Here is a 14600-nt window from a genome sequence, read left to right as displayed (position 1 = left end):
GCTCTGAGGTCAGCCTGGAATAGCTAGATGCTTTGCACTAGGCATATTGGAACACAATCTGGGTGTGAGTTTAAGGCATACTGGGTGTCACCTATCCATTTCTCAGCAGAAAACCTCCTTCACTAGCCTGGTCAGCTAGCCATCTTGTCTATTCTCTAAGATTACTGGTGATATAAAACTAAGTGAATCAATCCAGAACACTCTGCCTGCACAGTGGCTTGGGGAAAAATAAGACCTTTGATTTCAGCCTTTTGTAGGAAGGGAAAAGCTGTATTTTGTCACATTGCAGCCCTGTGAGAATGGAGGTCTTTCCATGAAATAGTCTGCCTTTCCTGCCATCTGGATATGTTTTAAACCCTCTGGGTGGGAGGAGGGACTAAAAGTTGGGACCAGTGTCACACCATATTTCTCTCATTCTCCAGTCAAAGGAAGATGAGCAGAACCACTCCATTCCAATTCCTGCTGCCAAAAGACCCTGTGCTTCCTAGGAGGTAAAAGAGTAAATAAGGTGTTGGGTTCCCAAGCTTGAGGTCCTGAGTTCAGTCGCTGACATCAGATGTGCCATTGTGGTGTGCTGGCTCTATTTTTCAAATACATAAATAAATGCTATTTTTTTAAAATAAAGTTAGTCTTATGTTTCAGAAGGACTCCAGAATTTTATTCCCCCATTACTGGTTTAATTAATTCAGTGAATATTGATAGAACATTGCTTTATGCCAGGGTCTTTGGTATGTGGCTAGGAACTCAGAGGACTTATACATTAAATTAACTTGTAGTCTGGTGTAGATAGGATAGGCAGCCAAGAATTCATTTGGGGTTGGGGAAGTATTATAATGGTTATGCAACATGATTTTCATGCCTGAGGCACCAAAGATTCCAGGTTCAATCCCTAGCACATTATAAGCCAGAGCTGAGCAGTGCTATGGAAAAAAAAAAACAATAATTTGGCATTCAGCTTGTGGCATGTGCTCCAAAGTAATAAACACAGTGAAGTGGTATATGAGAACTATAAAAGATCATCTCCTTTCTCTTTCCAATTCATCCTGCTCACTTTCTGCAAACCTACCCTTCCCAAATCACTGATTCTCATTTTGTCTCCCCCTCAGTAGTTAAACATGGTCTCCCCACACACACAGTAAGCGGTTTCTGTGCGTGACTTTTGTTTGTTTTTGATAGAGACAGAGAAATTGAGAGGGAAAAGGTTCGATAAAGGGGGGAGAGAAAGAGACACCTGCAACACTGCTTCACTGCTTATGAAGCAACCCCCCCTCCACAGGTGGAGGCTAGAGACTTAAACCTGGGCCTTTATGCATGTTAACATATGTGTTTTGTATGTTGTGCCACCAGCTGGCCCTTTGTGCCTGGCTTTTGTGGAATCTCCCTGCTCAGTGCCTTCCTAGCCCAACATTCACTATAATCCTCCTGTTCTTGTCTTTTCGTACTGAATGGCTCAGTCTAGAACACACACTTCTAGCCCTTAAGCTTTTCTCATCTGTTCCACTTTGCAAATACTGCTTTGGGTCATTCATTCTGCAACTGGGTATTATGTCTGGCACCTAACCAAAGTTGGATTGAGTCTGGTTTATCTCTGTTCTCAAAGATCTCACAGAACTGCTTCTTGCACACATACCCCAAGAATATTTCCCCATCACCTTATCCACTGAGAGGTTGCCCCATCACAACAAGCCCTTTTTTTGTCTCTAACTTACACCAATGCTATACCTCTGTGCATTTATTTCAAAAAGTCCTATTCTTCATAGTTTTGGGTAGAACTAAGGCACTCTGCTCAATCCTGTATCTACTGAGTGTTCCTGGGGTGTGTGTCAGTTGATTAGTAAGAGCCTGGCACTTAAAAATCATTATTCTGTCCCCTCCAACATGTTCTTCCCTCCAGACTTAAGAACTGCAGCTCTTTAAAACTCTCTTTCACGTCTTTTCTCCAACCACTTAATCATCCTGTGGCTCTTCTCAAACTGTTAATCAGCTTTTAAAATATCATTAGTGAGAGCTTTTTTTTTTCTTTCTTTCTTAAAGAAGGTCTTTAAACTAGAAGCTAAAAAGAAGGCATAATAAATGTAGAGAGTGTCTGAGTTCAACTCTGTCCCTTTTGGCCTGGATAGAAGCTCCTTCCATCACTTAATAGGTCCAGCTCACTGCTGTGTCTCAGTATAGTTCCACAGCCTCTGAGATAACAGTGTCCTGTAAAGAAATCCAATCTGAGAGGATGAGAACTTAGCCTATACACCCCTCCACATTTCTCTCCAGACTGCTTGTGCTCACTGAGTTCACAGAGGTAAAGAGAAGGAGGAGGATGAGGAGGAGAAGGAGGAGGAGGAGGAGGAGGAAGAGGAGGAGGAGAAACCCAGACCTGGGCAGAACATCCCATGAAGAATCCACACACTCTCACAGAGTTTCAGGTACCAGCATGCACACAGAAAAGAGTGGGAGGTAAACTTAGACTGATTCACACTAAAGTGTTACTGACTTCCCATGCCACTATGCCTGCCAAGTAATTTTTTAAACTTTTTTTCTTTAAAAAATTTTTTTTATTATCTTTATTTTTATTTATTGGATAGGGACAGCCAGAAATTGAGAGGGAAGGATGTGGTAGAGAAAAAAAGAGACAGACAGACACCTGCAGTACTGCTTTACCACTTGTAAAGCCTTCCCCGTACAGGTGGGGACCAAGGACTCGAACCTGGGTCCTTGCACATTATAACATGTGCTCTAAACCAGGTGTGCCACCACCACCCCCCCAAGTATTTTTAAAACATCTTTAAAGAGCTAATATATGTATGAGAAGGGAGAATGAGGTAGAGAGGGAGAAAGAAAAAAAATATATATATATCCAACACTCATGAAGGTAGAGACTGGGGGCTTAAACCCAGGTCCTAGCACATGGTAATGTGTATATTCTACTGGTTGTACCACTGTCTGGTTCCCCCCCCCATCAAGTATTTTTACCAAATTGTTTCTAATGGCAGAGGAAGAGAGAATATGGATACTGAAGAAGTGGGGAGGGGCCTCTTTGGACTCTTAGCCACCTATCCCAGAAAGTTTATGTTAAAAATTCGTGTGATATGTGCATTCTTTTCCAAAACATGCACACATGACTTTTCTTAAAATAGAAATCATTTTATTGCCCTTATTCTTTATGCCATGAATCTCATGTTTATAAATACACAATGAAGATATCCAGGAAAAAGTTTCATGAAAAAAAAAAATCTCAAAAGTCACCTTAAGTCCTAATTGCCTGACAGAATTTTTTTTTTTTTTACTCTTTCTCTCCTACACCATTTTCTATTAATATGTACACATTTCTTGTTTTATTAGAAAATGACATTTTAAATTATTTACCACTGTATAGCAAATTCTGGCTATTTTTCTTGTGGTATCAGATTCAGGTCCTGGGATAGCCCACTGGGTTTGCAACTGGAAAAACAGGGTAGCATGGACTAAGGTGTGAGCCTTTCAGCAACTTTGCATATTCAGAAAAGGGAGGAAGGAAGAAAGAGGCCAAAAGGACTTTCTGAAAAGGCACTGGGTGGGCACTTCTTATTTTTTAAATTATTTATTAATGAGAGAATGAGGGTGAGGGTGAATAAGAGTATCACTCTGGCTCATGCAATGCCAGGAATATAAGTCAGGGTCTTATGTTTGAGAGTCCAACCCTTCATCCACAGCACCACCTTCCAGGCCACTGTGTGGTCACATTGTGTGTGTGCCATGTGCGTGTGCATGTGTGTGTGTGTGTGTGTGTGTGTGTGTGTGTGTGTGTGTGTTGGGAGCAGCTTCATTAAGTCACCCCCACCTCAGGTCCTGCCTGGCCCTCAGCCCACAAGCAGTAGATAGACTGTACCCAAAAATATTTAGGACCATGAACACTGTACAGAGAGCTGGGTTCTCCCTGAACCATCCACTGACCAACCTAGATTAATCTTTGCTGCAAGGAGGCCTCAGCAAAACTTGAAGCATGCCAGCTCCTAAAGAAGTGTTTTCTTTCTTCCAGCAACGAAAATTAATGAGCTCCATCTTTGGCAGAGACAAGACATTTCCACTGTGGCATTGGCAGGGCTTCCACCAGCAGCACCAGAACGTTAAAGAAACCCCACATTGAAAGCCAGAAGGAACAAAGGTAAGGAGGGATTGGTCCAATTTCCTCCCTCTTGCAGACAAAAGAAATGGGCAAAGAAGACAGGAACAACTTACCTGGCTGGGAGAGGTGTGTCTGTGTAGAGGGAAGTGCTTTCTGGGGCTGTTCTAGAACCATCCACTTCTGTTGGCAGCACAATGCTCTCCTTATTCCCTGTGCCCTTGCTATTTGGTGACTGACTAGCATGCTTACCTGGGACAGTGTCAGCAGCAAACATTCAGATACTGTCTGGGTCTGAATCCTTCAGCCACAGCACGGGGGCCTCTCTCCACAGAAGTAGAACCAGCAGAGTCTGCCTTACAGTCTCTCACTGTTGGAAACCAGTTGGCAGGCTGAGTTGAATAAACACAGCGCGTCCCTTAGTTGTCAACAAGGACTTGTTCATTCATTTCACAAATGATTTTGGAGCCTCTGCTGTGCTCCAGGGGCTAGAGTGGCTGCAGGTACAACAATGAGCAAAGCAGATATAGGCTTTCTCTAAGAAGAGGCTTGAGAGAGGGAGATAGACAGGCAGCATTAGACAAAGATGTGCAATAACTTCAGCTATGAATATCACAGGATGAAGAGACAGAAGGTTATGGGGGGGCAGTGGGAGGCTATTTTAGGATGCCTGCATAAAGCCTCAATTGACATTAGAGTGAAAGATGAATTACCTGAAGGAACTAGCTATGGGAAGATATAGGTGAAAAAATATAGCCCAAGGAAACAACATATGCAAAGACCCTGAGGTAGGAACAAATGTCATGATTGATGGTAACTGAACGAAAATTGTAAGGAAGTAATGATATTGAACAAAGGGTAAAAACAAGCAGTCTATTTTTTCCCAGTTTTATTTATTTATTTATTTATTCATGATTTAATAATGATTAACAAGATTGTAAGATAACAGGGGTACAATTCCATACAATTCCCACCAACAGAGCTCTATATCCCCTCCCCTCCCTCCACTGGATGTTTCCCATTCTTCATCCTTCTGGCAGTGTGGACCAAAATTCTGTTTGGGGTGCAGAAGGTGGGAGTCCACCACCAGAGTTCTGTATCCCTCCCCACCATTGGATGCTTCCCTATTCTTCCTCTGGGAGTATAGACCAAAATTCTATTTTGGGGTGCAGAAAGTGGGAGTTCTGGCTGCTGTAATTGCTTATACAATGGACATGGACATTGACAGGTCAATCCATACCCTGAGCCTGTTTCTGTCTTTCCCTAATGGGATAGGGCTCTAGGGAGGTGAGGTTCCAGGACACATTGGTGAGGTTGTCTGCCCAGAGAAGTCAGGTTGGCGTCATGGTAGCATCTGCAAGTTGGTGGCTAAAAGGCAATAAGATGTATAAAGCAGGATAAATTGTTTAATAATCAGGAAACTAAAGGTAAGAGTAGAGCAGATTAAACTAAGGGTCTTTGTGTGGGAAGAAGCTAGGAAGTCTATTTTAAGTATATTCCAAGGGGCCCATGACTTTACTAATTTTTTGCCTAAGTGTGACAGATAACATGCAAGTGAGCTAAAAGTATTGTCTGGGAAGATGGTGTCAGAGTTGAGAATAGGACTAGAAGCTGGATCAGGGCAGAGAGTAGCTCCCAAATATGAGGAGAGTATTTAAATACCATTAAATGTAAACTCCATCGACCTTAGGGCCCATATCTACTCATATTTAGCACAGGAGCCTGTGTAGTCTCTGCATCTCTGTCAGTCTGAGCTTGCATTCCATGGTCACAGCTAGGAACATTCTAGGCTGCACTCATTTCAGGACCAGTCTTCATCGAGTGGCAGAGTATGTTGACCCAGCCTCCCTTTGGAGAGTGGGGCAGTCCCTGCCATTGCTGTTCTACATTGAGGACAATGTCCTGTAGAGGTCCACAAGAGGGCTTATGATGATGTTCCTGATGGAAGTGACCAGTGATAGTGGAGAAAGAGATCTGTTAGATATTTAGGCCCATCATATCTATGTTGGAATTCAGATGAAAGAAGTGGTGTCTGACTACCTCAGATGTTCTCTAGAGCCTCTTCCCTCTCAGTGATGGTACAAAAACAAAAGTTCCCAGGCCCAGTGGAACTGGGGTTCAGAGCCCTCTGTTCATCTTCCCCTAACATTTCCTTTCTGGGAGCATGGATCAAAATTTTTCTTCAAGGTGCAGAAGGAACCCATACCTCTAGCCATTCTCTGTCTTTCCCTAGTAGGGTAGAGCTATAGAAAGGAGAGGTTTTGGGACATGTTTGCCAAGCACTTCATGTATTTGCAGTGATGTTTCTCAAAGTGTGCCTGGACCAGTGGCAGCACCAGAACAAGTAACAATGAATATTATTGAGTCCTACTATGTGAGGAATGAAATTTAGTCCTGGTTAATTCCTGGGTGAAGTTCAGGAATCTGTATTCTTAAAGCCCTCTAAGTCATTCTAATATACTCCAAAGTTCAAGAACCACTGTTTCATACTCTAAAATTTAGGGCAATCTCCAAATAGAGGCCATCTGATCTTTGGCTAGAGGCACCCTAGTCTTAATAACCCCAAGTACGGGAAAAGGGGACTGAGCCTTTAGAAACTTTCTAGACTTTGGCCCTTTGTGTGAATTTTTCTTTTCTTCCTGAGCTTATTACATACAATTTTTGCACCTAACTACCGATTGTCTAAGGACATCTGAATTGGATCTGACTTGAAGAGATGAGGGGTGAAGAAGGGCTAGCAAAATAGTTTACTTGAGAGTGCATTGCTTTGCCCCGTGTGCATCCCAGGCTCTAGGCCAGCCTCCACAGCATTGGAGGAAGCTTCAGTACTCTCTCTCTCTCTCGTTCTCTCTCTCCTCCTGTCTGTCTGAAGAAGTCATCCTGGAGTGATGAAGTCTTAGTGACAAACAAAAGCAGTGATGGAGGACTTAAGCTTCTCATTATTTTCCTGAGCTAATATTTAATAATTGAATTTTTTGCCTTAGGACATACCATGTAGTAAAATAAAAATCAACGGCTTGTCTTGGAATGATTGCTCAATCTACTCCATCATATAAATGCATGATGGGGACAGCTAAGGATTTGGGGACACCTCCTTAAGTTAACTTGTGTGTGAAAAATTGTGTGGAAAATGGGTCTGGTTTAATTGTGCTGATATAGGCAACTCTATTTATTTATTGGATAGAGACAGTCAGAAATCAAGAGGGAAGGGAGGGATAGAGAGAGTGAGAGACACAGAGATACCTGCAACACTGCTTCACCACTTGCAAAGCTTTTCCCCTGCAGGTGGGAACTGGGGGCTCGAACCTGGGTCCTTGCCCACTGTAGCATATGCGCTCAACCAGGTGCGCCACCACCCAGCCCCCCATAGGCAACTCTTGACATTGGGTAGTTCCTAATTGTCTCCCAGGCTGAAAGTGTCTGTAGTGTATGCAGCCTTCATTGCTTCTGCATTAGCACAGGCTGAAAATAGCATCCACATGTGTTAACTTAAAAAATTATTAATAGGAAGGGAGAGAGAACCAGAACATCACCTTTGGTATATATGATCAAACTCAGGACCTCATGCTTTACCCACTGTGCCACCTCCAAGATTGTCCATTGCAGGCATGTTCACCTGCCCTTCCTTATCCCTTGATGTCAGTGACAGTAACAGGTCTTTGGGACCACACCAATGGGGTGACATCACAATGGAGTACATCAAAGAGCTTGGGACTGGGTGGTCCCCAGGTTCAGGAGAGCAGTTGACCCTCTGAGAACTGACCTGCTCTTACTGAGTCACAGCACCTAAGGAAGATTCACCTGTAACACCAATCACCAGGTAGGCTTGGCAAGCACTCAATTCCCCAAAAGCCATGGAAGGCAAGACAGCCAAAGGCAGGCTGGCCTATCACCTCCTTAAATGGCTTCCTCTCACAAGATCATCCAAGCATGCTGTTAGTCAGTACATGGCCATTCATGAGTGTCGGGCTGCACCGCGGAGAAGAGAGAGAGGAGATCCGGAGCGAAGAGGAAACACAAATCTTTATTTGCGCTGGCACCTCAGAGTTGGGTGAGAGAAAAACAGGTTGGGCCATTTGGAGGTAGCGAAAATGGCCGCCTCATGCAGTAACCTTTCCTGCGTCTAAACACCGAAGTGAAGCACCGGCAAGAGAGAGAGGTGCGGAAGAAGAAGGGCTTTTATGGGAGCAGCTCTCGCAAGAATGGGAAGGGGGAGGAGTAGCCACAGCACTCCAGGGTAGGATAACAACTCTCGTGAGAATGGGAAGGGGGAGGAGCAACCAGAGCACCGCAACCATTGCGGGGAATAGACAATGCCCTGAGGGCACAACATGGCAGAACAGGCACTCCGAGAATGTCCCAACTCTCACGGGAACTAGCGATAACCCAAGGGGACAACATGGCAGATGTGACTGCATCTGCACAATTTCCCAGCATCTCCCCCTTTCCTTTTATCTAATGGCCAGGGCAACAGTCTGTAAAGTCTATGAACTACTCAGGGTCAGTCTATGAAAAACCAGCAACGTGAAGGGAAGGAAGCTGCTGTAAAATTGTCTAAAGTGTCCAAAGGGTATACCAGCAAGTCCAATAAAAGTCTCAGTCCAAAGTAGGCGACTAGGGGGAGAAATGGCAGGGAACACATGAGGATGTAGACTCAGCTGGTGCTGACTCTTTGTGCTTCTGCAAGGCTATCATCCATAGGAAATGACCCTGTAACCTTCTCTAAGGCCTCATGTACCACGGGGCCCAGATACCTGGGCAAAAGTCAGTACACCCTTTTTGAGGCTCTGAGGCAGAGGCCATGTCCCCAGATGGCAATTCCAGCAAGAAACTACACCTCCTGGCAATGTGGACAGCAGCATGGCCTCATAGTGGCTTTTGGATGCTGAAATCACCTCTTTTTTTAAAAAAAAATTATTTATAAAATAAAAAATATTGACAAGACCATAGATTATGAGGGGTACAATTCCACACAATGGCCACTACCAGAATTCCATATTCCATCCCCTCCCCTTGAAAGCTTCCCTATTCTTTATCCTTCTGGAACCATGGACGAAGGGTTATTATGGGGCAAAACCACCTCTTTTCCAAACCTGTGTGTGGAGGGTCTTCCTCTCTGTAAACCTGACGGTTGCTTGTTTAAAACCTAATTCCTCCTCAAAGCCCTCTAGTAGAGCAGCTCACTTCTTGCCTTTTGGGGCAACTTGAGCATTATTTGAGATGATGATGGGGAGTGGGCAGATGGAGTAGAATACCAGAAAATAGGCAAAAATAGAAGACATGGTAGGTGCTTGGGCTGGGATGAACACCATTGCTCTGGCAGTATGTTGGCTCTTTTTTGGCACCACATAACAACTCAGTTACTCTGAACCTCACTCAGGGGTAGTTCTTTGCGGGGGGAGGACCCTGTGATTTGGAACAGGCTCCTTGCTGTAACTTGAGAGTGTAAAGTAGAAAGGTGTCAGGAGAAATCTATACCCTAAGTACTTGCCATCCCTACTCTGTCTTATGGAGGTGGCTGACACTAAGCTCTGCTTCACACATGAGAGTCCAAAGCTGCAGTGGATGGCCAAACCAACTGAAAACATTTCAGCTCCATGCCAAGCCCCACAAAAATCAAATCCTGAGGCCAGAGCTTGAAAATCCTGTAGTCTTCAGCCTGTGCCAATCCACATTTGGACAGCATACTTTGATGCTGTTGTCTTTGTCACTGGGCCTTTGTCGCTCCTAGCTGGCCTCCCCCCCCCCCCCCCAGATAGATGAGAGACAGAGGGAAACACAGCACAAAAGCTTCCTCCCTTGTGGTGAGGGCTGGGCTCAAACCTGGGTCTTGTGCATGACAAAGCAGCCACCCTCCTAGGAACAAATACTTACTAAGCAAATATGTGTCAGATCTGCTATCTCTATTACTGCTCTTAATTCCTAATAGCAGGAAGGTAAAGCAGGTGTCCTTGCACTCATTTCACAGACACAGAAACTGAGAATTGTGTTATGTGCTATATGCTGCACTCGAAGAGGAATATTAACCGAGAATCTGTAACTGCTGCTGATGTAGAAAGGCGTCACTGGTGTTAGAGTGCTCTGAAAATAGAATGCATTGTTCTGTGAGGCGGTGAGGGTGCCTTTGGAAATGTCCAGGCAGGGTAGTGGCTTCCATCAAATGGACTGGGACATGGCTCTTGTGATCAGTAGGGAGCTGGACTGAAAGACCTTTACAGGTAGATTCAAATCCAGACCTGTGGTATCAGCCTCCATGTCTGAACCCAAGTGGGTCAGAGCTCTTGGGGGCAGGGGAGGCCTGAGAACTTAATGTGTAGAGAAGGGAGGGAGCACAGACCGGCTGGGAGCCAAGAAGGAAACAGGAGGCAAATAACTAGGGTCATAGCCAGTTTGCAGAGTGAGTATTTATTGAAGGGATGAATGAAGAGATGAGAACACCAGAACTGGAATCAGGCCTGACTGCTAATAAAATCTTTCAGTCCATCACTCTTTATCTCCTAAGACTTCTTCCTATGAAGATTATGACATAGTCAACATTCATTGAGCACTTACTGGGTTCCAAGTATTTGGGCAGAGATTATTCCCCAGCATATGTCCCTAACCATTACATGGGTGCCATTATCCTCATTTCTCAGATGATCTTGGTTGGGCAAAATGCCTAAGAAGTGAGAGACAGAGCTTGTGGAGACGTCACAGACATTAAATGGCAATACAGGTCTGAATGATCCCGAGAGAGCCTGTGTCTCCATCTGTTGCTACTAGTGTGTGCTGTGAAGCACTGACCCTTCTTATCTTTCTCTAAGATGAACTGCTGGTTACTTGTCCGGCTCCTGAGCAACTATTTCCATCACCGTCTAGACTTGGTCTTGATCGGTATCAGGTGCCCCTTGCGCCTGGTGGGACAAGATGGAGAGATGGTTTCCACACCAGCGGATGATGTGTGCCAGGGAAGAAAAATATGCTAATTGAAATCAGCTTTGGCTAATTGTAGCAATTTCCCTTCTGTGTGTTGCCCTGAAATAGTAGCCACACTGTTCTTTTTTTTTCACATCAGGGAGCAAATTGGCAGCTTAAATGAGGTTGCAAAGAAGTCAGTTAAACAGACCTCTTTGCTTTCAATTACCATGGATGAAGCCCTGGACACATTCTCTGAATAAGACCCTGGTCTCACTGTTTAAGGATATGGCCTTTTAATGTAGAAAACTCAAACTAGAAGAGCCTCATTTAATCCTGGAAAGAACCAGAACCTCAAAGATGTAATGAAGTACACAGTCCAAGAGTAACTACATAGTCTGACCTTGAGCCCAGCTCCTGGTTTGTCTCTGCTTTGTTCTGGCCAGTAGAACTTTCTGAGTTTACAATATTTTTTCTCAAATTGGCTACCTCAGAGTAGCCATGCGTCAACTGGGTACTTGGCATGTAGCTAGTAGGACTGAGAAACTGAATTGTCTATGTTACTTAATTTTAATGTAAGTTGACTACTATGTTTCATCCTTGGGATGGCTGGGATAGAGTACTTGGTGATGGGTGGAGTGTGGAACTACACACTGTAATTTTACAATCTTGTAACCTTCTAATCACAAATTAAAAAAAAAAATGAAAAAGAAATCACCTCCAGTTTCATCCATTTGGCCCCAAAGGACACAATATCATCTTGTTTTAAATTGCAAAGTAGTACTCCATTGAGTATGCATCCTACAACTTCTTTATCCAGTTATCTGTTGATGGGCATTTAGGTTGCTTCCATATTTTGGCTGTTGTGAATAAAGCATGTAGCTTATTTATTCTGATTATCATGTGGTGTAGAGAGAGGGCTCTCTGGGTTGCCTAATATAAGGACACTAATCCCATCCAGGAGGACTTCCCTTCATTCACCCCTTCATTTCAGGATGTTACACACTCAGCCCATTGCATAGTATTTTCTTGAATTGTGTTCTCTTGTCTTTCACCATCTCTCCAGCTTAGAGGTGCAGCTATGCAAGGACAGTTATTAGAAACCATATTTAAGCCTTATCACTTTAAGGAGATGATACCTATTGAGGCGTCCTAGCCTCCAGCATGAAACTTAAAAATTAATCTAGTCATGGCCAAAGAACACTGGTCCCAGGGCTGTTAACTGGCTTTACTGTGTGGTCTAGGGGGGCTGGGAGTGAGTGATGGCACAGGTCATACTGGCAGTTCTCTTGCTACAGAGGACTCATCAGAACCTCGGATAAACTGAAGTCTACTGTGAATCTCCAAAAGGGAGGACGTTATAAGTGGTTGTTCTGTTGGACACACTTTGGAAGATTATTAACTGAACTCCACCCCACCCATTTTGTAGATATGACAACTGAGGCCAAGAAGGGAAAGTAACTTGGGTGAGGTCAACTGTAATTGACTGTTGAACTGCACGTGGGTTGTGTGTGCTTTTAACCCCCTCATGTGCTAAGTCTAAATCCAGGCATGACTTTGGACTCCCCCACACTTGACTAACAGCCTGCTATTGACTGAAAGCCAACTCATGTCTTTCTTAATAGTCAGTTAACATATATTTTGAATATGTAATATGTAGTGTATTATAATAAACTAGAGAACAGTAAATGTGAAGAAAGTTATAAGGAGGAAGGGTGGGGGGAGGGGATAGTGAAGAGATAGGATACCAGATTTTCATGCTAGAGATCCCAAAAGTAGCAAATTAAGTCCCTGGCAACACTGTGTTCTCTCTCTCTCTCTCTCTCTCTCTCTCTCTCTCTCTCTCTCCCTCTCTCTCTCTCTCTCTCTCTCTCTCTCCCTCTCTCTCTCTCTCTCTCTCTCCCTCTCTCTCTTTCTCTCTCTCTCTTTCTCTCTCTCTCTCTCATAAAACAATATCTTTAAAATGAAGATCTGAGCAGACAAGATTTTACTAGATAGGGCTTATGCCATGCCATGCATTCAGCCCAGGTTCAAACCCCAGTATCACATGGGGAGTGTCACAGCACCAGAAAATTCAGCTGTTTCAGGAGCAGTGAAATTTCTCATGGGTGAGTTCCTAGAGAGAAAAATAAAATGAATAATAAAAAATTATGGGGCTGAGGAGATAGCAAATAGTTATGTAAAAGACTTCCCTGCCTGAGGCTTAGTGGTCCCAGGTTCTATCTCCAGCACCACCATAAGCCAGAGCTGGGCAGTGCTCTGATCTCCCTCTCCCCCCTCCCTGCTCTCTATAACTTCTTTAGATTAAAAAAAAATTAAGTGAAAACTATAAGGAAAAGAAAATCCGTTCAAAGTACTCATTTGTAGACAATAATCTTTGTATAAGTGGATGATCTTTGTATAAGTGGATCTTTGTGTAAGTGGAACTATTCCTGTGCAGGGCCAATTGTATTTAGCACTGGACCTATTCTTAACTCCATGACAGTGACATTTCCGATGCTGTGTGGAAGCAGCTCCTTGGGCTTCAGGTCAGCCCTGAAGCTTTGACAAACCCCAGCTTTGACTACAGGTACACAGGATTCTGCTGGCTGCCTAGCACATGCCCCTCACTGCTGGGGACCCAAAGGCAGTTAGCAAACATGCAGAAAGCCTTGTGGGTCTAGACCAGCAGGTTGATGGCACTGATGAGGTTGAAGAAGCTTGAAGCTTGGCTGCCCGTGGAAGAGTCACTCACAGTCAGTGAACTGAGAGTGCACTTTCATCCAGACAGAACACATGCGTCAGGGCTGGTGCTACTAAGTGAGGTCACACACATAACAGCATATCTTTTATGACCTTCTGGTCAGGCACTTCATGCTTGTTTCTTCCAAGCCACTTAATAATCCCCATTTCTAAATAAGAGAAAAGCAGTTATGATTTAGTTGGTGGAACTCACAAATAGGAGGTAAAGATGAAGGATATGAAGGATTTAAGTTCTTTTCCTTACCAAGTATGCAGTCTTGAATCAGTTATTAAACTCTCTAGGTCTTATTTTCCCTGGCTGCTAAACAGAGATAAAGTGTGATCCTTCCTTGGGCCACTGTGATAAAGATTAGAATATACCTGTGAATTGCACAGTGCCTAACCCATCCATGAAAGTACTCCTCATGTGGTGGCAGCACTGGAGAGTAAGATCGAGTTCAGTTTCCTTGCTTTCCAATGGCAAAGTCAAGAGCAAACACAGGTGTGACCAGTGCCCTAGGGTGGCTCTTTCTTTCTGCCCCTGCGTTGTGCCCCTGCGTTGTGTCCCTGCAAGAAGCATATTCACAAACAGATGGTAATAATGCCCAGAGAGGTGTATCCTCTGCATAAGAAGGCATGATGTATGTGTCTTTTTGGGTTACTTCCTGGTGACTCTATCTAAAGGTAGGGTGAAAAGGATGTGGTGAGCAGGGTAGGGTGTGCATGCCTGACCCTTCAGATCAATATAAATTCCAAGGCTGATTGGGGTCAGCTTGTTCCATTAGCACTCAAGAGAGTGCTGATGCCACCCAGAGAGATGGGAGAGACTAGGGACCACACCCTGACACTTCCAAACAGGTTTGCATTGGAAACCAGCTCCACCAGCAGATAG

At 44.1% G+C, this 14600-nt stretch overlaps 1 protein-coding gene across 2 annotated transcripts in view; it reads left to right on the top strand.

Moving 5' to 3' along the window:
• Positions 1–4029: 4029 nt before the first annotated feature.
• BANF2 (BANF family member 2) overlaps positions 4030–14600 on the top strand; it is a 29149-nt gene continuing 18578 nt past the window's right edge. Inside the window, exon 1 of one of the 2 annotated variants that reach the window (XM_060202888.1) lies at positions 4030–4135. The gene's annotated coding sequence lies outside the window, so the exon portion shown is untranslated. Of the gene's footprint in view, positions 4136–7821; positions 7914–14600 lie in introns of those variants that run through there. The other variant, XM_007525690.2, reaches the window with a different exon arrangement.

Source organism: Erinaceus europaeus, chromosome 1 (assembly GCF_950295315.1).
Source record: "Erinaceus europaeus chromosome 1, mEriEur2.1, whole genome shotgun sequence".
Classification (NCBI taxonomy): Eukaryota; Metazoa; Chordata; class Mammalia; order Eulipotyphla; family Erinaceidae; genus Erinaceus; species Erinaceus europaeus.
This window is presented reverse-complemented; position numbering and strand designations above follow the sequence as displayed.